The sequence below is a fragment of the Trichosurus vulpecula genome, chromosome 1 (assembly GCF_011100635.1).
Source record: "Trichosurus vulpecula isolate mTriVul1 chromosome 1, mTriVul1.pri, whole genome shotgun sequence".
Classification (NCBI taxonomy): Eukaryota; Metazoa; Chordata; class Mammalia; order Diprotodontia; family Phalangeridae; genus Trichosurus; species Trichosurus vulpecula.
In genome coordinates, this window is record NC_050573.1 from 172,502,107 (window position 1) to 172,529,297 (window position 27,191).

Here is a 27,191-nt window from a genome sequence, read left to right on the forward strand (position 1 = left end):
CAAAGCACTTCCACAATCTTGTTCCCAGCTGTGACTTGGCACCACCTGCCCTATATAAACCCATAAACCATACTACTTATATGTGTGTTATGTGTGCCAGCCCTGAAATGTAGCTGAGGGGGCTCCCACATGCTGTGATAATAGCGATAGAGAACACAATAGTACAATGAAAAGAGCAAAGGATTTGGAATCAAAATTTGTTGTTCAGTCTTTTTTCAGTTGTGTCTGACTCTTCGTGACACCATTTGGGGTTTTCTTGGCAAAGATACTGGGGTGGTTTACCATTTCTTTCTCCAGTTCATTTTACAGATGAGGAAGCTGAGGCAAAAAGGTTGAGTGACTTGCCCAGGGTCACACAGGTAAGTGTCTAAAGCCAGATTTGAACTCAGGAAAAATGAGTCTTCCTGACTCCAGACCCAGCACTCTATCCAATGTACCACCTGACTGCCCTTGGAATCAAAGGACCTGGGTTCAAATTTCAGCTCTACTAATGTCACCTTGAGCACATCATTCTCTCTGGGCCTCAGTTTCATCATTTGTAAAATGACAGGATGACTAAAAGGCTTAAAATGACCCTCTGGGGTCCCTCCCAGATTTATCTCTGCAGTTCTTTATCAGAGCTCTTTTCGAAGTCAGTCAGTAAAATTCTATTCAGTTAACATGCTCCCCATTGGTCCAGGGGTAAGAATAAGTTATACGGGGAGCAGGCTGGCCTATTTCAGCATCTTGGCTGCTGCTGACTTAAGTGAGCTGCCCAACTTTACTCAGGCCTGTGTTTTTGCATCAGTCAAGCGTGTAGAATGAGACTGCCAGGTTGAGACTGACAGCGGCAGGTGCCCAGTTCATCCAGTAGAACCCACTTGCTGCCTTTCGATTTCCCTAAAAACCTCTTGTTTCAGAAACGACAATCCCTGACTCTGGTATATCTCTGATACATACGTATCTGATGTGTCTTGTAAACATCTCAATCGAGGAGCTTGCCGAGGTGAGCTGCTAAATTTAACTGCCAGGTTCCGGGGCCATGTGATGAGGCAGCCCAGGCCAGCTTGCCCAGTGAGTTAGTCAAGGGGGTTTAAATAAAGGCTCTCTGATGGAAAGGATGATAAAAGTTCCTGTTATTCACTAGTGAGCTCCTAGGGCCAGTTGGTCCAGTTTTTACTGCTGTGTTCCAGCAGTGTTAATCTCATCAGCCTCTCTCGCTGTTTCCTGTTAGCCTATTAAGGGGAAGGTGCAAGGGGCCAGTGGGAAGAGCTTCTGCTTTGCCAGTCAGAAGATCTGAGCTCTGTTCCAAGCTCAGACTGTTCCCCATCTCACTGCATGACCTTGGGAAGGAAGTCATTCTCTGTGCCTCAGGTTTTCAATCTAGAAAAAGGAATAGTAATAAAGTGTTTTACAAACAGCAGTCAACAACAGCAAAAACTGAAGCTTCTATAATTAGAATGACTAAACTCATGAGAGTTGAAAAAATGCACCTCCCTTCATTGCGGAGTTAAGGACTACAGCATGTGCTCTCAGTCATGTAGATGTGCTGGTTAGTTTCACTAAATTGATATGCTGCTTTCCTTCTGATTCTTTATCTTTTACACAGGATGGTTCCAGAAGCGTTGTGAGGCCCAAATAAGATAATAAATGTAGGACATTTTTGTAAATCTTAAAGCACAACATGAAGGCCAGTTATTGTTGTCGTTACTACTTATTATTATCATTATTAGTCTTTAGTCATCAGGCATCCAGTCTGGTGATAACTTTGTTCCTTGAACCCTCCACTACACTCTTGCAGAGCTCAAGCAATGTTTATGGGGCCATACTGGGTGGGCTATGCTGGTCAATGTTGAACAACAAGCTCTAAGGGAGGGAGAAGGAAATGTATGCAGACACTCTGAAATTTCACCTTCCTTATTAGCACTTTCTTAAATAGAGATAATCAATAAAACAAATCAATAAGCCCTGATTTGCAGATTTCTGAGGTAGCAATGGTCACACTGAAAATTTAACAATTGGTTCTCCAGCACACCCCTAGATCATGAATGAATGAATGAATTAATGAATGAAAAATAATTTACTATTTGCCATGTGCCAAGCTGGGGATGGAGATAAAAAAGTGAGACAGTCCCTGCTCCCAAGGAAAGATGACACACGGAGGAATGAATGAGTAGAGAAAGGTTGTCATGTTTGTCCTTCATTCTCAAAGAGGACAATGACATCAGGAAAATGGTGACATGACTTGCAGTTGACTTTGATTTGAGTGAGGGAGGGCTGGCTAGAGAAAGGTATTTTCATCTGGAAAGTCAAAGGATGGTGAGACGGGGCCATTGGGCAACTAGATTAACAAGGTAGTATTGATTTGATTACCTTTCACAGAGCAAGAAACAAAAGGAAAGGACAGGTAAGACAGGCCCCAAGGCAGCTGGGTGACCTGGAATCTGGAGGATCTGAGTTCAAATTTGACCTCAGACACTTACTAGCTATGTGACTTTGGGCAAGTCACTTAAACACTGTTTGCCTCAGCTTCCTCATTTGCAAAATGAGCTGAAGAAGGAAATGGGAAGCCACGCCAGTATCTCTGTCAAGAAAATCCCAAATGGGTTAACATAACTGAAATGACTGAATATCAACAACAGGGCCCCGCTTGGCAATAAGATGACCAGGGTGAAGCATAGTCCAATTGCTAGGGCTGACTTGATATGCTGGGTGCCCTCCAATTAGGACAGCAGTGCCTCAGAGCAGGAGTGCTAACAGTAGCAAGGTAAAGTGAGAGGGAAGGGAAATAATCAGAAATAAAAGTTATGTGAAACCAGAAATATCAATTTTTTTAAATTTAAGAGTTTTCACTTCCTTAAAGAAATACTGTTACAGAAACACAAAGTACCTAACTTGATTATTATTAATTCAAGAAAACTACCTTGACAACATACCAGGCAACTAGATAATCAAGGGTAATATCATGATTGCCTCACAAGACCAATGAAAATTAAATGCTGTTTTTAAATTTTTTTTTTATTAATTCCTTCTGAGGCTCCCACAAGCACCAACTCCATGTTGCTTCTAAAGTATTCATTACTACAACTATTCCCCAATATCACCTCCCTCCATTTTTTCCATAGCATGTTTAGCACACACTCCAAAGTTCATTATCCTAATATGCACTCAAATAGGCAGGTTAGGTCCCAGAGGGCAACTGCCTACTTCTCCCCTAAGGTTCTAGGAGTAACTCTAAAGAGCTAGGAGTGGCTTCTATTACTGTGACACAAGCCCCCACTGGGTGTGTAGCCTATGAATTGACAGCTAGAATTCATGAGTTTTTAGAAAAGGGTATTTTGTAAGGTGGTATAGTAAGAACAGTAAGTATAAAAACATGCCCCCCTCCAAATCTATCATGAGTCATACCCTTTTTAAATATTCACCCATCTTTTCCTTACACTTTGGGTCTTTGATCTCTGAGATTACTACATGGTCTTCATTTGTCTTGATAATTAACTCATTAACCATCTTTGGGTCCCACCTCTGAACCTCCAAAGTTTCTCAATTCTCCCTTACATCTCAGAGTTTAAAACTCTAATAATTCTGTGCTTTTTGAAAAAGAAAACAATGTCAAAAATGACTTTTCTGTACAATCGTGTGTATATCCTCATGCCTGGTAAACTGTGGAATATAAACCAATGACATTGGTGTGTGTCATGAATGTAGAAATCCCTGTACTATGAAGTAAAGAGGCAGCTGGGAATAGTGGATAGAGTGTCCTGGACCTAGAGTGAGGATGAATCTGTTTAAATCCTCCCTCATTCCCTTACAAGCATCTCTGTACAAGTCACTTAATCTCTCTCAGTCTTGGTTTCCTCATCTGTAAAATGAGGATGAAGAAACAAATGAGAGAATCTATATAAAGGGCTTTGTAAAACTTAAAACATGATAGAAATGTTGTTAATGTTATTATTATGATTCTCCAGGACAGCCACATACTTGACTTGTGGTAGAATTTTGTCACAATTAATGTACTGCTAAAATTCTGTTCTCAATCTGCAAAATACAGAATAAAAGTTATTATGAGATTAGCATACAGAGAAATAAATTTATTGACCCAGTAGGGCAAGAAAGATGCTGTCACATAGACATCACCTCCACCTCTTGCTTCTTCTGGCCCCGGGTCTATATTTGTAATGTTTGAGATTAAATGATGGCCCAGGGGTTAGACGGATCTAATGTTTGAAACAAGAAGGAATGAGAAGAATGAGAAGAATTATAGAATAACAGACTCATGGAATGTTGGAAGCTAGAAGGTCTCAACCTCTGGAGTTACCCCGTCCAGGCCCTGCATCATAGACTAGGAAGCTGAGGGTCTGAGAAGTGATGACCTGCACAAGATTAGTGTTCTCTACTCTTACTACTAGGTGACAAGATATAGACCAATCAAGAATTCAGCTCAAGGTCAGCTCAGCTATATCTCTGTTAATAATTAAAAAAAATGTACTAGTTAAGTCTTTACTAAAGTAATGTGGAAAAGGACAAAAGAAAGTATTGTTTGGAATTATTCATTCTACAGTTACTAGAAGTATCTATAACTAGAAAATTTAGAACCAATAGAAGCATTTTTGATTGTTGTTGTTTAGTGGATTAATCATGTCTGACTCTGTGTGACCGCATTTGGAATTTTCTTGGCAAAGATACTGGAGTGGTTTGCCATTTCCTTCTCTAGCTCATTGTACAGAGGGGGAAACTGAGGCAAACAGGGGTAAGTTGCTCAGCCAGGGTCACACAGGTAGTAAGTGTCTGAAGCTGGATTTGAACTTAGATCCTCCCGACTCCAGGGTGAGCACTTTATCCACTTTGCCACCTAGCTGCCCCCAATATAAGTCCTACCTTCAAGTATTTGAAGGGCAGTCATTTAAAAATTAACCTTATGACATGAAGCTCCAAAGTAGGACCAGTGAGTAGAATCTACTGGAAGAAAGGCTTTGGCTCTGTAATGTATATGGAAGAGCTTTCCAACAATTAGAGCTGTGAAAAAATTGAATGGGGTTGCCTTGTAAGAAAGGGTGAGCTTTCTGTCATTGGAGAGATTTAAGCAAAGACTTCGTTAAGATGTTATAGAGGAGATTCCAGCACTGGAACCTCTAAGATTTGGGGTATCTTGTATATGGGTCATATGGAATTAGAGTATCACACTCCTGTTTGTTATTATAGTAAAGTTACAAAAAAAGCCAGCACTTTAGAGTTGTCCACATATATTATCTTGTATAATCCCAACAGCAACTCAGTAATGTAGGTCGGAATAGGTGTCATTCGTTGTTGTTCAGGCGTGTCTGATTCTTCGTGACCCCATTTGGGGTTTTCTTGGCAGAGATACTAGAGTAATTTGTCATTTCTTTCTTCTACTAGTCCACTCCAGGGCTGTCCAACCTTAGGTTATCTTAGGGCCGCATTAAAATAAAATAATTATTCAAGGGCCCCACCCAGAATAAAAAATATAGTACATTAATAGAAAGTGGGGGAATGTGCATCATCAATACGACAAGTGAAGGCATGAAGCACGAAAGCAAACACAAAACAACAAAGCGACAACACAACAGTATAAAGGTAGGTGCATACTGACTATTCTGCATCGTACAGAGCGAATACATCCCACAGATCAATTGAAAATTCCATGCAATATGTTCCATCCGTAATAGTGCTTAAAAACACCCAAGAAAATTAATATCAACAAGATCATTTATTAGTGATGGAATTAAAAAATCTAATACACATTCCAGGCAAATTATTATATTATTTTTTCACTTGTGAAAATTAAAACCCACAGGTGGGCTGCGTAAAATCGCGCTGCAGGCCGTATTTTAGACAGCCCTGGTCTACTCAGAGATACCTAGGCTTTGAGAAGCTAATTTATGTTAACCCCATTCATAAGAAACTGCTTTATATACCAGAATGACAATTTCATAGGATCCTAAATTTATGCGTTGTCTTCCTCCACTTAATTGCGAACCCCTTGAAGGTAGGGACTGTCTTTCTGTGAGATCATATTTGTATACCCAGGAGTTAGGCAGCTAAGTGGAGGTGTGCATAGAGTGCCAGGCTTGGAGTCAGGAAGACTTATCTTCCTGAGTTCAAATCTGGCCTCAGACACTTATTAGCTATGTGACCCTGTAAGACTCAGTTTCCTCGTCTGTAAAATGAGCTGGAGAAGGAAATGGCAGACAACTTCAGTATCTTTGCCAAGAAAACCCCAAATGGGGTCACGAAGAGTTGGACACTATTGAACAACAACAGTTAGCACAGTTCCTGGCACGTGGCAAGTATTTAATAAATATTTACTGACTTCTTGTTGACTAGAGTTGGAAGGAATCCTAGAGATCATTAAGTCCAACTGTCTCGTTTTACAGATGATGAAACTCTGGGGTCATACAGCTAGTAAATATCTGAGATAGAATTCGAACCCTGGTTTTCTTGGCGCCAAGTTCTACACACTCTCTGTTACACCTTGCCGTCTTTCTTATTCACTTAGGGTAAGATGCAACATGATATCGTGGTTGGAGGGTTGGTCTTAGAATCAGAGAGACCTAGAATGAAATCCTGCTTATGAGACATACTATTTGATTGGAAGGGGAATAGGATGGTGGATGTCAATTCCTCCGTCAGTCATCCTAGTCACTGCAACTAATTCTCATAAATTATATGAGGTGCAGATCTGCATGGAGGAAGTTTCCACACTAGAAGTTTTCCACCAATGAGATCACAGGTTAAGAGCCCTCCCCTTTCCTGCTTCCCCTCCCCCCAACGTGAGACCTAGACTTTTCAGATGTTTTTAATACTACTCAGAAAACCTTTTTTTCTAGCAGTGACAGTGCAGTGCAGTGGAGAGAGCACAGATGAGGAGTCGGGAGAGATGAAGATTTGCATCTTGGCTTTAGTGCATACTGTGACTTTGAGTAAGCCCTCATTTAGAATCTGTTCTCTCATCCTGCAAAATGGGAATAATAAAACCAGTAATACCTACTTCTCAAGGCTGTGGTGAGAAAAGCACCTCATAAACACTAAAGCACTCTATATATTGGGTTTGTTATTATCTACACACCTGGACGGAAGGAAAAAAGCTTTCATTAAGTATTTACTATGTGCCAGGCACCGTACTAAGTATTGACGATGCAAAACGAAGAAAGAAAAGAAAAATAGTCCTCGATCTCAAGAAGGGTAAGTTCTAATGAGGAGGAACAACCTTAAAAAGGGACCTGAAAAAGAAGGGGGTAGGGAGTTGATGGGGGTGGGGGAGGAGAAATAAAGCCATGGTCTTGAGCTCCAGAAGTCAAAAACGAGGCTGGGAAAGGACTCAAGACTGGCTTGGGCCACTCAACAAAATGGAAGCCCCAGGAAGAACTCAGCACTGGGAGAAGGGGTAGGCTTTGCCAGGGGATGTTCCAAGCGGAAAAAGCTGTAGACATAGCTGGATGTTTCAGGGGAAGGAGGCCCCAGGTTCTATTTTGGCAAAAATTATATAAGCAGAAGAATCAAAGCCAAAAAGCATTGAGGAATCTTGAGGAATAATTCACCTGGGCCACAGTAGAGCCTCTTTTAGGTCCCCACTCTAGTACAAGGTACAATTTTCAGGGACCAGGATAGTCATGTCTATCAGCTGGCATTTTTCTTCTTATTCTAGACTATAGGAAGATCTTTGTGCTTGTTGCAACAACATAATTTTCTAATAGGATCTTATTCCCAATTTTACAGATTAGAGAGGTAATATGGTACGATGACAAGAGCAATGACTCTAAAGATAGATGACCTGGATTCCTATTCTGTCTCTTGAACTGATGACTTGGGTTCTAATTCTGTCTCTGGAGCTTACTTCCGGTACAACCTTGGACAAGTCTCATCTCCCTGGGCCTCACCTGTGAAATGAGGGGGTGGCACTAGCTGACTTTGGAGGTCTCTTCCTAATACTAGTCTTATGTTTATTTTTCATTGATTGCATTTTTGCTGAGCTGCTTCCAGATAGCATCTAGGGAGGTACCTTCATCTCCTCAGCAAGTTATCTCTGAATCACCCTCTAGGAGATGTGACTCTGGAGACAGCCAATCCCATCCGTGGCATTTGGATCTCTAGCCTATCAATAGAGGCGCCCCTTCCTGATCTTGTTACTACATTGATTAACTTCTAGCCCCTTCCATAACAATATTTATTGTAAAGAAATCTTACTTTTACATGGACAAGGCCACATGATTATTAGGTAGGTTAAAAAAATTTGCCAGAAGACCATCCTACACTGACATTATCAACATAGATTATCATACATAAATTGGAGGAACCAGACTGGCAATGAATGGGGTTTCCTTGATTAAGTCCTGGGTCTACAACATCTAAATTTTCCATTAGAGAATTGATAGAAGTGAGAAAGGAATAAGCGCCTACTCTTTGCCACACACTAAGTGCTTTTTGTAAATATTATCTCGTTTGATCCTTACAACCCTGAAAAGTAAGGCTATTATTGCTTCAATTTTACAGTTGAGGAAACTAAGGCAAACAGGTTAAGTGACTTGCCCAAGGTCACACATCTGGTAAGTATCTGAGGTCAGATTTGAACTCAGATCTTCCTAACTCCAGATACACCATTCTATCCCTTGTACCACCAAGTGCCGATCCATAGGATGATATGTTGTGTTGGAAGGCACCTAGAGGCCGTTAAATCCAATCCCCTCATTTAGTGGATAAGGAAACTGAGACCTAGTCAGGTTAAGTAAATTGTCCAGGCTCATACAGCTAGTAAAAGTCTAAGACAGCATTTGAACTCAGATCTTCCTGACTCCATATCCAGAACTCGATCCAAGTATGAACCAGGCATCTTTTCTGAGTTTGTTTTCCATTAGACAGTGAGGTCCTTGAGAGCAGAGATTACCTTTTGACTTTCTTTGTATCTCTAGGACAGTGCCTAGTATACAGTGGGTACTTACTAAATGTTGATTGGCTGACTGTGACATCAAGATCAGAGTTGGATGGTACAGCCCCAATAAAGACAGCACAAAAACTCAATGGGATATTAGTGAATCAGGGAAACAATCAAAATGAAGTCTAAGAAGTGAAATTAGATATGAGGAACTAACTTTGAAGTAGGAAAAAAAAAAGGCAAATTTAGGCTCAATATCAAACAATTTCATTGTCGCTCAGTCGTTTCAGTCACTTCTGACTCTTTGTGACTCCGTTAGGGCTTTTCTTGGCAGAGATACTGGACCGGTTTGCCATTTCCTTCTCCAGCTTGTTTTACAGATGAGGAAATTGAGGTAAATAAGGTTAAGTGACTTTCCCAGGGTCACAAAACTAATAAATGTCTGAGGCTGGAATTGAACTAAGGAAGATGAATCTTCCTGTCTTTGGGCCCAGAAGTCTATCCACAGTCAGGTCCGACTCTTTGTGACTCCATTAGCGGTTTTCTTGGCAAAGATACTAGAGTGGTTTGCCATTTCCTTCTCCAGCTCATTTTACAGATTAGGAAACTGAGGCAAACAGAGTTAAGTGACTTGCCCAGAGTCACAAAGCCAATAAGCGTCTGAGCCTGGATTTGAACTCAGGTCTTCCTGACTCCCAGCATACAGCTTAGATGCCCTAACAATTAGAGCCCTCCAAAAGTGGAATGAACTGCCTTAAAGGCTATCTGTTCCCACTTCTTAGAGGTCTTCAAGCAGAGGCTAGAGGCCCACTCGCCAGGTACTTTATCACAGAGATCGATTTTTGAGATGACCTGGAAGTCCCTTCCAGCTCTCCAATTCTGTGATTCTATGAACTCGCTGGTTGGGAAGCAACCTAGTGTTATGAAGAGAGAATCTGACTACCTGGGGTCCAGGCCTAACTCTGCTACTCATGACCTGTGTGACCTTCGGCATATTACCTCACCTTTGGGGGGGGTCTCAGTTTCTCCATCTGTAGAATGAAGAGCTGGGCTTGGTCACCAGTCCCTTCCCATTCTAAAAAGGTAAGATATAAGATTACACAAGGGGAGAAGAAGAACAACCCAGGATGGAGAAGGCTATTCCCTGATACAGATAGCTAAGCACCCTCAGTTCTTTCCCATAAACTCCCTTCCAGCTATAATATTCTAGGATATATGGTGCTATTATCCTACATGGATGACCTCTGAAAAATATGGTTGTTGGACTAGATGACCTCTAATGGTCCTTCCAGCTCTAAATCTAGACTCCTGTGACCCTTTCCAAAGTACTCTAGCACATCACAGTGACCTCCTCTCAGCACTTGGAATGGTTTTAATATTTCAACCAGGGGGGAAAATGAAAGGGTGAGCCTAAGTATTCAAGCAGGAGATGTAAAGGATCATGTCAAAGGCAGAGATATGGGTAAGGCCATGGGACCTGCTGATAGCAAACAGAGATACAGGCAGGCAGGGCAAGAGGCAAAAGGCTAAGCCTGCTGCTACATTTAGCGCCGCAGACAGAGGCTTTGCTGAGACTGAGTTTACTATCTGAGACATTCGACAGATCCCAGACACTCTAGGACAAGTGGTCACCTTGCTCACCACGATGACATTTTCCATGCCGGTCCACATTTCCTGGCTGGAGCTAGGAAAACATTGATGTGTACACCACTGGAAAAATCATGTCGATGAACAAAGGAAGTTGTCCCCAATTCAAGAAAGCTTTAGTTTGAGCTCTAGGGAAGCACATGACTTTTAATTTAGTCTCAGTCAAATGGCACCCATTTACACTGCCAAAAAAACTGATAGCAGTCATATACTCTAGCCCACTTATTATAGCTGAAACCAGAGGCACTTAGAGTTCTGTGTCAACACAGACCTCCATCAGCTGCTGTCCCTAAACAACATGTAAAACTGGGATCTTAATTTTAGCTTGGCAATAAATAAGTTCCTTCCCAAATCCATGCCAAGGCACAGATTGTCACCGGGTCTCCAGGTGTGCCCTGGAATTGGGCAGACAGTAAAGATTCAATTATTACAATTCCTTGCTGTTATACCAGGGTCTACCGAGATGGATATCACTCACTACACATGAGAGGTGGGGATCATGTAGGACACCCTTCCCATGGCTTTTATTGACCCTCAATACATCAGAGGGAGACCTGAACCAGATTAAAATGTAATTGGGAAATGTTTAACAAAATAAACAAAATTACAATAAAACATTATAATAATACATTTAAAACTCAATCAATATTCAGACTTTAGGGATACCCATGTACAGATTAGTGACCCCCATTTCTTTTTGAGTTTGACACCACTGATGTAGGAGGTATCTTTAAGTGAGACTCCACTAAATCTACAAATTGAGAACCAATCTGTGAGTGTGTCTGTATATATTCAAGTGTGTTCTTTGTTGAAAAATGGAGGAGGGGGTGTTTCATGGGAAGTTATGTGAAGTAAAGAGAGAAGGTCAGATGCTAACTGAAGAAATACTGGGAAAGAACAAAACTCCATTAGATGGTTGCCTCTTTCCTCAGGACGCCTAGGGAGAGGCAGTATGGGATAGTGGATACAGAGGTAGTCTCAAAGGCCAGACATCTTCGAATCCCTTATACTATCAGCGCCCGAAGGCAACTCTCTAATGATAGAGTTACAGTTAAGGCCAGCACTTTATCAACTTTCAAACCATAGCACATGAGTGCCACAAGCTCTGTGAAACTCCTCCCCACTCCCCAGGACCTCTACATTCCCCAGCCCCCACCCCAGCTGCAGTTGGCTGCTTGGTGTTTCCAGGTCACAAGAGCAGCTCTATCTTCTGAGGCAAATTACCCAATGCAAGTCCTGGGGAAATAAAGGATGGGGTGACAGGGGAGGGGTGAGAAAAGACAGTCAGAGAATCCCAAGACCCGGGTAATGGGTCTAGGGGCCCCAATGCCTGGGAGCCTTTCTTTGTGGCTAAACCTAAATGATCAGTAGTCTATGATTCCTCAGGGCAAAGAATACTGTGCTGTGAGCAAAAAATGCTTGAGAACCACTATTCTGAGACTCTGAGCTACAGAGCAGGTGTTCTGATGAAATCAAAACTCTGGACCAAAACACAAAAAACAAAAACCCTGGGGAGGTACCTCACCCTCATCAGTAAGTTATCTACAAATTGCAGTACAAACTAGTCTTTCTCCAACTAGACCATCTATGTCCTCACCCTCCCACCTGCTCTGCCCTATTTCTGGAACCTTCCCTATCTGGAATCTTTTATGCCTGAAACCTTCCAAGCTAGAAAATTCCAGTTTCCTAGCTAATTAGTGCCTTCTTATCTATGACCTGAGAAGTAGAAAATCAATCAGACTCACCTGAGCAGTATCCTATCCCTCCCTATAAAACACCTGGCCTAGTTCAGCCTCCTTTAACATGGTGTGAAGCTGGTTCCAGGGATCTCAGCTAGAACTTGACATATCCATGGTTTAGGAACAATCTTTCACAAGGCTGTGGGAGCCTACTGTCTTCTACCAATAGGTAGATGATGTGGAAGTGAATAGAAGGCTCAGCCTAGAGACAGAAACACTTGAGTTCAAATCTGACCTAATACCACTTGCTAGCTGTGTGAACCTAGGCAAGTCATTTAACCCCCGTTTGCCTCAATTTCTTCAACTATAAAATGGGGGTAATAATAGCACCTACCTTACAGGTTGTTTTGAGAATCAAATGAGATTATATTTGTAAAAAAAACAAACACTTATAGTGCCTAGCGCATAGTAGGTGCTATACAAGTTATTCCCTTCCTCATTCCTTTCCCCTTGAATAACCTAAAAATCATCCTGCCACAAAATCTCTGGGGGTTGACCCCGATCACATCCACTTTCTGTTGTTCCCCATCCCATTTTGAAGGAATCGGTCTTAGCCCCAGATAATGTGGGGGAAGTGGGTATGCAACCTCCGTGTGGGAGGAGGATATTCTAAAACCCTTGCTTGCCAACCCATCTGTGTCTCCAGCTAAGCCTTAAGGTCTTCCCTTGAACACGTCAAATAAAAGGTCCTGTTGCTTTCTGTTTTGACTGGCCCACTTTCCAATAACTCCCAACAGCTGTTATGTTCAAGTTATGTCTCCCTCTCACAAGGTATGTGCCTCTGTGAGCATCTGAGGTACAGTGAAGACAGAAGGTATAGGTTGTTGCACAGTCCCTGTAAAATTGGCTCACATTATAAATTAAATAAATCAACATATAAGACTTTAGCAAATGACAACAGGAAAAATCATCACACCCCAGATGAGGAAAATAATCACACATAAATTCACTCTCTGACTTTTAGTTATATGATTAAATCTATCCCCCTAAACAATGGAGTAAGTAACAAGGATTTATTGAGCACCTACTATGTGCTAGATTTTGTTGTTTGTCCTTCATTTTCAAAGAGGACCAACTCAGGTCCTCCTGATTCCTGGGCCAGCACTTTCTCCATTACACCACAGTAGAGGAGGCTGGGCAGTGGGCCTAGAGTTCAAATGTGGCCTTAGACACTTACTAGCTGTGTGACCCTGGGCAAGTCAATTAGATGCTGTCTGCCTCAGTTTCCTTATCTGTGAAATTGGGATAATAATAGTACCTACCTCTCAGGACTGTGAAGATATAATGAAATAATATTTGTAAACACATTACAGACTTTAAGGTACTATATAAATGCTATTATTAAATGGCTACTCATTTCCAAAGAAGACTTTCAAGTTACAGAAACATAGATATTATTAATAAGGTCATAGATTTATAGCAGGAAAGGAACTAAGGGGCCATTTCATCGAACTCCTTCATTTTATAGAGGAGGAAATATAGACGTAGAGGGTTAAGGTCTAAGAGTTTAAAAACTGAAGTGTTGGGATTGGAATACAGGCCTTTCTACTCCCAACATGGCAGTTTCCTCTGTATGACACATTTCCTCCCTGGAAATAGAATGGGAGAAGCCAAGATTCTGAACCACCAAAAAAGGAAGTCAGTAATTGGGCGCCAGAAAAGAACTGCCCTTCTCCCTATCTTCTTTTTTTCTTTCACTGTCCATCCCCTCACACTACCTACCTCTAGCAATCACTTAATCCCTCACCACTTAAATCCTCATCACCTCAAAGGTCTTACTCCTAGATCTCTGTCCTTTCTCTTACCCTAACCCCCTTCCTTCGGGCATCTTTCATGTTTTCTACCTAAAAGTTCTCTAATTCTCCTCTTTTCAAAATTGTTGTTAATATCTTTTGGTGTTATGTCACCTATATTTCCCATTCCATCTCCCGTCTTCTTCCCAGAGAGCAATCCCTTATGACAGATAATAAAAAGGAGGGGGGAAAAAACAATTCAGCAAAACTAACCAACACTGGAAAATGGCTGACGTTATATGCAATGTGCCACAGCCCTCATTCCCCACCTGTTTCAATCCCTTCTAAACCAGGAATGAAAGGCAAACCCAAGATTTCGGCCTACCACCAAATTTTACCTTCTTCTTAAAGAGACAAGGGAAATTCACACACACACACACACACACACACACACACACACACATGCAATTAAAAAAAAAACCCCTCATGGTTTTACAGCTTAACCTGCCTAAAATGATAGAATTCATGAGTCACTTAACCCACCCCCTAATCTTTGTGTTTCAATTTCAGACAACCACCAACTATGAACCCAATTCTAAAGAAGTCAAAACAAATTACTAGCAAGGTAAGGCTCATTTATTTGGCTGAAGCTTAACCCTTTAAGTGACAGAACTTTTTTATTAACCAAAATGGAAAGCTTTATTGCTTCCAAGATCTCCAGGGTACCCCTTAGACCAGGGGTGGGGAACCTGCAGCATCAAGGCTACATATGGCCTTCTAGGCCCTTGGGTGCTGCCTTTTGACTAAGTCCAAGTTTTACAGAACAAATTCTTTTATTAAGGGGATTTTTTTTTTTTTTGTGAAGCTTGGATTCAGTCAAAGGACCTAGAGGGCCACATGTGGCCTTGAGGCCTCATGTTCCCCACCCCTGCCTTAGGCCAATTCAAAATTTTAACTATACGCCTTAGCAGTTGATTTGGGGGGACTATAATTTTAAGTATAGGGCAACGAGGTGATGAAGTAGATAGAGCACTGGGCTTGGAATCAGGAAGAAACCTCTTCCTGAGTTCAAATCTGGCCTCAGACACTTACTATTTGTGTGAGCCTGGGCAAATCACTTAACCCTGTGTGCCTCAGTTTCCTCATCTGTAAAATGAGCTGGAGAAAGAAATGGCAAGCTACTCCAGTATCTTTACCAAGAAAACCCCAAATGGGATCAAGAAATATGAGAAATGACTGAACACTAACAGAGTCCCATTCTCTTACTTTTTAAGTGAAAGAGGCAAGGTTAAGTGCCACAGTCAGACAAGTAAGTGTTAGATCTGGTATTAGAACCCACATCTCCTGATTCCAAATCCACTGTTCTTTCCCACCATTCCCTGGATGAACAGATTGTTTTTCTAAAATGGATTAGACATTTCACTGGCTTCCTAAGCAGAGTATACTGAACGAACATATCTATTTATCACCTGATGGTAACCCAGGCAGGTAGGTAGTCACAGTGGTTACAGCACTGGACCTGAGTTCAAATTAAGCCTCAGACACTTCCTAGCTGGGTGCCCCTGTGCATGTCACTTAACTTCATCCTGCCTCAGTTTCTCCATCTGTAAAGTAGGGATAGTAACAGCACCTACCTCCCCGGGTGGCTGTGAGGATTAAATGAGATAATATTTATAAAGCGGTTTGCCAACTGCAAAACATTATACAAATGCTAGCCATGATGGCAATGATGACGGCTCAGGATCCAATTATGAGCATCAGCTGTGGTATAGCAATGAATCTGAAGTCAAAAGAACTCATTTTAAGTTCTACTTCTGTCACTGACTACCTCTGTAACTTTCCTTTTGTTGTTGTTAGGCGTTTTTCAATCATATCTGACTCTTCGCGAACCTTTGGGGTTTTTTTGACAAAGATTCTGGAGTGGTTTGCCTTTCCTTCTCCCGTTCATTTTACAGATAAGGAAACTGAAACAAACAGGTTAAGTGACTCACCCAGGGTCACACAGCTAATAAGTGTCTGAGGTCAGATTTGAACTCAGGTCTTCCAGACTCCAGGACCAGTACTCTATTCACTGCACCTCCTAGCTGCCCAACCCTCCTTTTACCCATCTTTAAAATGGCAACTGCTTACATCATTTATGTTGCAGGGCTGACTTGGGCAAAATGCTTCATAAACCTAAAAACACTACATCAATGAGAGCCACTATCATCATCTATAAAGTCAGCTTTAAAATCCCTTACCATTTGATATCCTTTGATATAATTATAGTATGATAGAATGATGAGCAGCTAGGTGGCAAAGTGGATAGAATGCTGGTCCTGCAGTCAGAAAGACTTAAGTTCAAATCCAGCCTCAGATGCTTACTAGTTGTGGGACTCTGGGCAAGTCACTTCACCCTGTTTGCCTCAGTTTCTTCATCTGTAAAATGAGCTGGAGAAGGAAATGGCAAGTCCTTCCAGTATCTTTGCCAAGAAAACCCCAGATGGGGTCATAAAGAGTCAGACACATCTGAAAATGACTAAACAGCAATAGAATGATACCTTTCACAGAGCTACTTGGCCCTACACTAAATGGTCCCCATCTACCATGCTTTTTGAGTTCTAGAGATGCATTTCGTTTCTGTTTTTGAATACAAAAGATGTCAGTCTTCCAAGGGATCCCCTTTGATTGCTTAAGGTCAGGCTGTTCAAGCTGTCCCCAGCTGGCTGCAGTCTCTATGCGTGCATCCAGCAGCCCCTCCCCACTATAATCTGCTGCTTCTAATCTTCTGTGGACGTGGAAACCAGATAAGGAAGCTTGTTAGAATTGTGTGGCCCGGTGACATGCCTGAGTCTGGGAGGCAGGCACTTTGGGTATCATTTTTGATAACTCAGAGGCCTTTTTTCTTACTCACTTCTGGACCTTGGCTATGTTCAGGATAGGTGGCCCAAATGAGTGACTATGGAGTTAGACAAGGTTCCATCTGCCAGTGTGGAAAAAGATCACAAATGGCTAATGGAGAAGTGACCTTGATCAATGGTCTCATGATCTTGAGCTACATGGAGCACCAAAAGGTTAAATGACCCTACAGACAACTCCAGTATCAGAATATTTAAAAACATAATTCTGATATGGAGGGACATGAAAAATGGTAGCAGCAGCAACAATTATAAGTCACGTTCGTACAGTTTTTAAAGATTTACAAAACACACAAGACAATTGCCACCATGTACTGAGAAATAAGATTTATCAAATAGAGATAGAACCCCAGTGGAGTTGGCCATGGCATCATCTTACCATCTGAACCCCAGGCTGGGTCTCCCCTCTGTCCCTATCACCTTTGCTTTCCATTCCTTGCTCAGGGAACAACAATAAACATGACCACTGGGACTGGAAAGGCCATAGCAATCCACTGCCCTGTGACTCTAAAAATAATAATACTAGCTAGCATTTATGTAGTGCCTATCACGTGCCAGGCACTGTGCTAAGGAGTTTATAATCATCTCTTTTGGTTTTAAAACAACCCTGGGAAGGAGGTACTATTATTATCCCCATTTTACAGATAAGGAAACTGAGGCAAACAGAGATTAACAGAGGCAAACAGCTGGGTCCCACAGCTATTAAGTGCCTGAGGTTAGATTTTAACTCAGGAAGAAGAGTCTTGCTGGCTCTAGGCTCAATAGTCTATCCATTGTGCCACTAGCTGCCCCCTACTCTATTCACAATCTTTAAGCTTTGCCCAACCCTGGGCTAAAGCTCCCTTCTCTGACTCTCATGGGCTATATGTTTTTTATCTCCTTAGTCCTGAAGACAAGGATTTTTTTTCCTTTTATATTTTTTTCCTTAGCATCTAGCATGCTATGTAATATACACTAACTGTGTATAGCTCATACTTACTAAGTGCTTGCTAATCAATTTTATTTAATTTTTTTAAATAATTAGGAATTTTTTTAAGTGATGGAAAGCCTAAATGAGTACACAGATTTATGTTTCTGGTCTTTTAACCTGAAGATCAGCCTTTTATTTTATTTGGTCTGGATCTGCTATTTCACCAGTATAGAGCTTTTAAATAGAAGTATGGACCACTAACCCATTCATAAAAATCCCTGTAGATGGCATACTGCCTTAATTTGAAAATGTAATAATATCAGTGTTTTATTGTATTTTTATTTAGTTTGTGAAATATTTCCGAATTACATTTTAACCTGGTTTAGGCCACACCTGGGAATGCTGTGAACCCAATGCAACATGCTTGATATCTCTGTTATAGGGTGGTCCCAGTGAGGAAAGCTCACCCCCCTTACCAATGCAGAGAGTCACCTATTCTACAACTTATGGCTAGAGAGTTCGCTGGGGCATTGAGAAGTGAAGGGAGTTGAGAAGACCCCTTCCAACGGGGTTGGAGGCACTCGAACCCAGGGCTTCCTGACTCGGAGGCAGGCCCTCTATGTACTCTGCCATGTTCCCTTCTTCAAAATAGCACTAATGAGCCCAAATCCACCCAGGACTTTGAGAACTTAGGATCTTAGATCTATTTAAGATTTAATTAAGGAGCAGAAACTATAAATAAGAGTACAAGATAAATGAAGTAAAAGTTAAAACAAGTCAGTTTTTTGAATGTTTGGAGAGTTGATGCCTTGGTGATTAGAGATGGTGCTCTTCACCTCAACGTGTGCAAAGGGAAATGGAAGGAGTAATATAGACTCAGATTTTCTATCAAAACATAAGGAATTTGCTATAGGCAAGGGAGGGGCCCCAAACCCACAAACTATGCTATATAAAACTTTTTCCACACCTAACGTATGCTTGGGAAACATGGAATATTGGCATGAGAAAAGAAAGTCAAAGACTGTGGACATAGAATTCTTTAGAACCACCTTGGGAAAGAAATACATGATAAGATAAAATCAGCAGTAGAATAATCAGAGAAAACTGATAAAGCAACATGTTGCAATGAACTGAACTTTCACATTTTGCAAGATCTGGGCACCCCAAATAAATGAAGATACACCTGAAGGATCCCTACTAGGATTTTAGGCTATCCCACAAGACTTTTTTTCTCTGCTTCCTTCTACTTTTCAGAGGTCTCCACTGCATGAGAACAATCCAGTGAGGGTGCTACCTTCATCTTCTGGCCCAAGTAAAAGTTATGCCAGTGTACAAGGCACACTCCTTGTGTGCTCCAACTTGAAAAGCCAATTAGGCCCCTTTTCAAAGGGAAGTTCAAGGTGTGGCCCTGGTGAGACAGTAGGTTTTATACTGTGAGCCAGGATTTTGTTTTTGTCCTATGGTCCTGCTCAAAGGCCTCCTGTTCTTTTTCCCCTCTGTTTATACTGTCTTGTTGTTTTCTAAATAACTCCAAGATTAAATCCCACATTCCTATTAATGTTGTTTGGGTTTTTAGCTTTTCTAGAGCTCCTTTGCTGATCTGATGTGTGTTGTACTTTTCTTCAGGGGCTGACAGGAATGTAGGGCACATCAATGTGGCAATCGCTCTCTGCAGCTGGCTGGAGCAACTACACACTTTTCCCAAGATGGGTCCAATATCCCTTAATCCAGAGGTCCGTGAACATGTCTAGCTTATCCAATATAGCATTTCTCATGCTTGAAAGAGTGTGATCAGTTCTGTCCTGGTGTTCACAGAACACAATGCTTCCCTTTGTTTCCATGTCTGGTATTTTTAAGCGGTGTGACATCTTGGGTGGCGTGGTAGGAAGAATATGGGACTGGCATCAGGAGATCTTAATGCTAGTCCTTGTTCATCCATTAGCCAGCTGTGACCTCAGGCAAGTCACTTTACCACTCCAGGCCCTTATCTGGAATTTCCTCATCTATAAAATGAGTCGGGTAGACAAGGCTATTCTACCATGATCAGACTGATCATCAGACTGCCAAAGGGGTTCACAACACAATAATTAGCAAGAAGTCCTAAACTAAGCAGTAAGGGGTCTCCACAGCAGTGGAAGGAAAGATGCACAAAACAAAACACATAGGATTACAAAGGAAACCATTAAGATATTGAGAGAGTTATCGATTTTTTTTTAAAGCTCACAGACCCACCTAAAAATCTATCCATTGACCCCTCTGGGGTCTGTGCATCCCAGGTTAAAAATCATTGCTTTATTTAGAAAGCATCTTGGACTCAAAAGAAGTATCCCCTAGTAGACAATTTTCTGGTGATGAGCCTCCCTAGATTTAGCCAAGCTGGTCCTCAGACAAAAGTCCACTGGAGCTCAGACTGGAAATTCTTCCAGCTTTGCAGGTCTTGCCAGAACTCATACTCCATTGGCATAGCTTTTGAAAACCCAGGGTTATCTCAGCACTTTGGTAATATCACATCAATAATCCTGGAAGCATCAGGACTACCTGGATGATGCAGTCATGAGACCTCTGGTAAGGCCTACTCTGAATCACAGGTGGTGGAGCTGGTGGTGCCACTTGGGTGTTGGCCAATTCCAGGAAGTAGGAAATAAAAAGAACTAAAACCAGGAGCAGATTCCAGATGAATAGAGGCCATTAATACAGCATAATATAATAGAGGAGAAGAGTTGACAGAACAGAAAAAAAGACAAAAATGGTTTTATGACTCTTCTTACGAAGCCTAAGGCTGGATGGGGAAGACCTGAGAATGACGATTTTTAAGCACCCGATGACTAGGAACATCTAGAAGCACGCCAAGATCCTCACTAGTAAGTGTAATGACACTAATTAAGAAATTATCAGGGAGAGATCCTTGGCTGAGTAATCTTGACACTCGGCATTGACTGCTGCATCGGAATGATGAAGGATGAATGAGCAGCACTTTGGGTAAGATCAGGCCTGAGTGACTGTCATTCAGAAAATCTGCAGCAAGAGGTGGTCATTTCTGTCCTCCCCCATTGTTGCTAATAGCTAACAGCACCTACTGTGTGCCAGGCACTGTGCTAAGCTCTTTACAAATATTATCTTGGGGGTATGTGCTATTATTACCCCCATTTTATTGAGGAGGAAACTGAGACAAACAGGGTTAAGTGACTTGCCCAAAGTCATTCAACTAGTAAGTGTCCCAGGGCAGATTTGAACTCATCTTCCTGACTCCTGGTCAGGCATTCTATCCACTTTGCCACCTTAGGGAAACAGGATAACTTTTAAAACTTTTAAAATTGAGAAAAGGACACAAATATGCAGTTTACTGGGCTGGATTAGCAAGTGAAAAGAGGTCTCCGACCCAGTATAGTAAAGCACAGGCTCACCCCACCCCACACCCAGGAACCCTTCCTGCTCTGAGCTCTTAGTCTCCATGTTTTCTTGGGTTCAGTGATTTGGGAGCAGATTCTTCATAAGTCAGAGCCTAACTGAGGGCATGTGAGGCTGGGGAAGAATGGTGAGGTGAAGCATAATTACTACTTTATAGTTCTTTGGTTGTGTCACCTTCTATTCTCTATACCTCCATCCCTACCCCACCCACAAAGCAAACAGCCTTTGATCAATCACACTAGGAGACTTGAAGGAAAACTCATGTTAAACTTCTAATTGGGCAACTGCCTAATTCTGCTCAACCACTGAGGAAGTCACTTTCTGGGCCTCATTTTGCATATAGGCCAAATGAAGAGATTGGAATTGGCCATCCCTTAGGGCCATTGTAGTTCCAACAAGGAGGGACTCTTATTTGGTTTTCATGGTTTGAACAAAGAGAATCCCCAGCCTGGGAAGCAGGAATACCAGGGTTCAAATCCAATCTCTAACATCTACCAGATGTATGACTCTGGTCACTTAACCTTCTCAGTTACCTAGACAATTCTTTAATAGTCTAAGTTATATCTCATCCCTGTCCCTTTTAATAGACAGAAAAGGCTCCCAAAACTAGGATCAGAAAAAAAACACATTTGCAATTGTCATGGATTCCTAAAAATCTGACACTGATCTGCAGGGTATTTATTTCACAAACCTGTAGTTTTGAGCAGGATTATATTTTTTTTTTTACTGATGCTTTCTGTTTTTTCATCATATTAATTTTTAATATATTCTTCCCCAAGTCCAATTCTCAGTGAGCATCCCTTTATGATAAAGACTACAAAAGAAAAAGAAAAGATAATTCAGCAAAACCAACCATATATGAGACATTCCACCAGGAGGTGGGTGACCCCAGGTTCTCTAAGGCTTTGTCATTGTAGAACAAGCCTTACCAAGGTGGACAAGCTTTGAGTACAGGCCTGGCAAGAGACTGAGTGATATCTGAGGACCAGCCTAGCTAAGCAGAGAAAGACCATCACCACATGGGTCATCACCTACCTTCCCAGTCTTATTTCATTTTATTACCCTTTGTTCATTCTCCATTCTAGTTGAACTGACCTACTGGCTATTGCTCATACATGACATTCTATCTCCTATCTCTAGAGAGCCCCCCACTCACACCCACACCTCCACCATAAAGGGAAGAAGATTGATTTTCTCAACTCTTCCCAGGTTATAATTACATAGTACTCAGTTTCTTTTTTGTTGTTGTTGTTTTTTTTGCTTATGTTTTTGTAGTCATGGTGTATGTTATTTGCTTAATTTTTCTTTCTTTACTTGTATTCATTCATATAAATCTTCCCACACTACTCTGAATTTTTTATCTTCATGATTCCTTATGGCACAATAATTCATGATACGTTCAAGTACAATGATAATGTTATGCTGTTGTTCAGTTGTGTCTGACTTTTCATGACTCCCCCTGGGGTTTGTATTTCCTTCTCTAGTGGATTAAAGCAAATAGAGGTTAAATGACTTGCCCAGGGTCATATAGCTAGTAAGTATCTGAGGTTGGATTTGAACTCAGGCCTTCCAGACTCTAGGCCCAGTGCTCTATCCACTGAGCCATCTAGCTGCCCCTGACAGTGCTGTGCTATATTGAATATTTTATAGCTTAACCATACAAGGGTGAGCAGTTGCCCCACAATCTCCATTAAAACCTCACAATGGTGTATGTGCCTGACATAATGGTGCTAGAGATTAGCATTAAGCACTTCTTGACCTGCTAATCATGGCAAACCAGGACTTTGCCTGTCCAAACTCCAAGGCTGCCTAAGAAGGCAACCCTAAACAATTCCAGAGCCCAGTCTCAACAGCCCCATAACTTCCAGTGAGTTCTTCAGACTCCAAGTTGTTCTGTGTTTCCCTATACCTATTGTGTCCTCAGGATCTACTATTTACATCATGGATGAATAATTTCTAACCAAGTGAGTACTTCCTGGATAAATAATCAGTTATTGTTAACTTTTCTACCTCCCAGCAAAAAAAAAAGAAAAAAAAGGTTTATACGATTATAGATTAAGAGCTGAAAGAGACCTTAACCTCCTTATTTTGCAGATGAGGAAACTAAAGGCCAAAGAAGTTAACTAACTTGCCTGAGGTCACATAAGAAGATGCTAAGAAATTTTTGGTTCCAGATTCTCTTCCTCTCTTTCCCCACCTCACCCAGTAAACAATTGGAAGAGATGGGCAAAGTAAGTTGTACATGTACATACAGCAGATATGGAAGGTGACAGAAACACTTCCATGACCTTCAGACATTGTGGTTTTTGTAGGTTTTGCTAGTGACAAGTAACAGCTATTTCAAAGTGCTCTACGACAGCTTATCTTGGAGTAGACGTGATCCCTCAGTTCTCAAAGGTTATGCCCGTGTAGAGCGAGGTGGACAGGCTTTGGGTAATGGCCTGGCAAAAGAGTGAGTCTGATATCTGAAGACCAGCCTAGCCAAGGACAGAGAAGTCATCAGTTGGGTCATCACCTACCTTCCCAATCTTATTTCAGTTTAACACACTTTGTTCACTCTCCCTTCCAGTCAAACTGGCTATTCTCCATTCATGACATTCCATCTCCTGCCTCCATGCTCCCCAGGGTCCAGAAGTTGCTTCCTCCTCACTTGCATATCCCAGGATCCCATCTTCCTTCAAAGCACAGATGAGATATCTCCTCCTACATGGCTACATGATGCTCTTATCCTGATCACTGAAGTTGTTAGTGTCCAGTCCCTCTTGAAATTACTTCATATTACTTGCTCTGAGGCAACTATTCCAACTTCCAAATACACTGAGTGATGTCTCCAGACCATAACTACTATGTCCCCTCAGAGTTTTAGAGATCCTATTGAAGTGGCAAGGGAGAGCAAAGAAAATAGAAGCTCCTTTTTAATGTTATTCATTCAAGCCTTCTTCCTGATTGTTTTCTCCAATATTGTTAGTAAATATAAGGCAATCACTTTTAGAAAGGAATATTTATTAGGGTGACTTAGCAAGAACAACCAGAACAAAACATTCCCTTATAATTCTGTGACACATTCTCCCATAAATATGCAGAAAGTCCAGAAAAAGGTGGCTTCAAGTTTAGAGAACACATGTGGAAAACAGGTAACTCTCCTCACTTCTCCCCAGCAAGGGTTTTACCAGAATGCTTTCTCCTCACTTGAGATGGCTCCAGTTTCTCAGATCAAGTTGGCTTGGCATTTTATAGCTGACCCCCTAGGGTTTGACCAAATATCCTCCATCAGTACAAACATGCTTCCTATACAATGTGATTACCGTTGATCAAGGATTTTTCACACTTAGTCTAAAGTTTTTGATTGTTTTATTGAGATTTGTTCTTACCCCTATTAAGGTGTATAAATAGGGTATAAGCTACTATAAATGGGGTAGAGTGATTTGATTGATTTACTCAATTAAGCCCCATCCTTAAACATATAATTTGCTTTTACTTATCTCAGTACATGTTATATTTGCTCCTTCAACTAAGTAGAATGTAAGACCCTTGAAGGCAGATACTCTGTTTTTTTTTCCCCTCTATATCTTCAGCGCCTACCACAGTATCACACATAGTGGGCTTTTTTTTTTAATGCCTGTTGATTGATTAAATGGAGTTTCCATATTATAGATAAGTGAGCATGACTTTAGTTCCTGGCAAAAATATAGAAGATATTATGAAGGAATCACAAGTGAGCACTTCAAAAAGGAAGCAGTAATCACAGAGCATTAGCATGAAGAATCCGAAGAAAGAGAAGGTCAGAGAGGTAGCATGGTATCATGGGTAGGGTGTTGGAGTATGAAAAAGCTGGATTCAAACACCACTCCTGACACAAATGTGTGACCATGGGCAAATCCCTTATCTTCTCTGAGCCTCAGTTTCCTCATCTGTAAAATGAGACTAGCTGGCCTCTGAAGGTCCCTTTGAACTCTATATCTATGATCCTATGATCCTAGTAGGTTAGAAAATTGAAGAATGTGACACAGACAAGGAAGGGAAGAAGGGGTTACATAGGAGGGTTAAGAGTCTATAGGATAGGCTTGAGAACTAGACCTTCTGAGAAGGAACCAACTACCAGTCCTCCACATTGCTTCACTTATAGGTGCCATATCTAGTACCCATGTCAGGAAGAAGAGATACATCCCGATGGCTCGTGATTATCTGCTGAGGGGTACAAATACAAGCATAAGTCAATCTAACAGGAATAATCAGAAAGTATTCTGTCTTCCTAGAGCATAGACTGGGGATATGATGGAAAGCCTCCAAAAACTTATCAGACCTGACAGCTAATATGGTTTGGGGGAATTCATATGTAAAGGAATGATACCATTAAGATACCTAGAAAGCACTTCTGGGTGTTATGAAGTCCTAAATAAGAAACTAAAGACCTTAAAGGATGAGGTGGTGTTTACTTTCCTCACTGATTCTGATAAGGGTTTCTGGAGATAAAGCTATACATGGGAAGTGAACAGCTGCTTGAGATGATGTCAGAAAATAGGTTTTCAACTTCTATATCAGAGCTTAAACTATAGGAATTATAAGCTCTTGGTCAGGGATACAGGATATCTAACAAAAGCTAGGAAGATTTATTTGTATGGAGATTTGGTGTTGTTGATTGTCTGTTTTTAAAGAGGACCAATGATATCACAGGGTGATGTCTTGACTTGAGGATGAATTTGATTTAAGTGAGGCAGCGTTGCACGAAGTTGTCAATTTCTCTCTCTTCCAGAGTCACTGAAGTCCAGTGGGGAGACAAGAGTCAGGACAATTGGCGATGGCCTAGGGTGCAGTAGATGACCTTGGCATCTTCAAGGTCTGACCAAGCTCTAAATGCTCCACATTGCCAGCCCTCATGGCTGATGGAACAAATAGTTCTCATCTGCCCATTCCATGGGGGAAGTCTTCACATGCCTGGGGTAGATATCCCCCAACTTTCCTATGGTTTGATGCCTGTGGGTTACCCTCAACCTGGTTTAACCCATCTGCCAAGACGGTATTAGCAGGGTATGGCCAATGCATATGCTACACCTTCTGGGAGCTACAGGTGAGAGTTGGGTAATAAGTAGATACCAAAGATGAATGAGCAATCCCAGAAAGCATTTGGCAAGCCCTCTCACCAGAGGTGCTACTCCTCCCTTAACACCCCATACATGTGCCATGGAGATTTACAGATCTAGTAAAGAGGACATCGGACTGAAAATAGAGAAATTTAAGGAGAATTGCCTGCCTCTTTCTTTCTCCATGTGTGTGTGTGTGTGTGTGTGTGTGTGCACATGTGTGTAAATTTGTGTGACATTACAGAGAATGGTAGGTATGGGAAAAAGGATACCAGTGGGCACAGGCCCAGTAATCCAAGAAGAAAATATCCAAGATTAGAGAAGATAATACTAGTTATGGGTTCAGAACACAGAACAAGAGTTGGAAGGGACTGTAGAGGCCATCTAGTACAACCCCCCACCACCCATCTTATAGATCAGGAAACTGAGGGCCCAATTGAATTGCCCAAGATCACACAGCTAGTAAGCATCAGAAATAAGACTTGAACCCAGGTCCTCTGACTCCACAGCCAACTTCACTGTGCCTGCCTATTTGCGTAAGATATCATAAAACATGCCTAATAAAGAATATAAGCAAGTTTAGTTCAAGGAGATTTATCCTATTTGTCTTGTATGTACCTCATTTGTACAGAGTTGTTTACATGTTGTCTCCCCCATTAGACCATGAGCTCGTTGAGGGCAGGAGCTGTCTTTTGCCCTTTTTTCTATCCTCAGAGTTTAGCACAGTGCCTGGCACATACAGGAACTTAATAAACATTTATTGACTGATTGAGATATTGACCTCATGGGTACAGCCATAAGTAGAAAAAATGTTGGGGGAGGGGATCAACTGGTACAGAGAACATCCTGACTTCTGACAGTCAGGTCTGGTAGCTCCCTCCTGCTTTTGCAGTCTTTTTACACCTTA

The 27,191-nt window shown here is 41.5% G+C and overlaps 1 pseudogene; it reads left to right on the top strand.

Annotated features, from left to right (window-relative positions):
* The window catches only part of LOC118835324, a 119,802-nt pseudogene that overhangs the window by 12,037 nt on the left and 80,574 nt on the right, over positions 1-27,191 (top strand).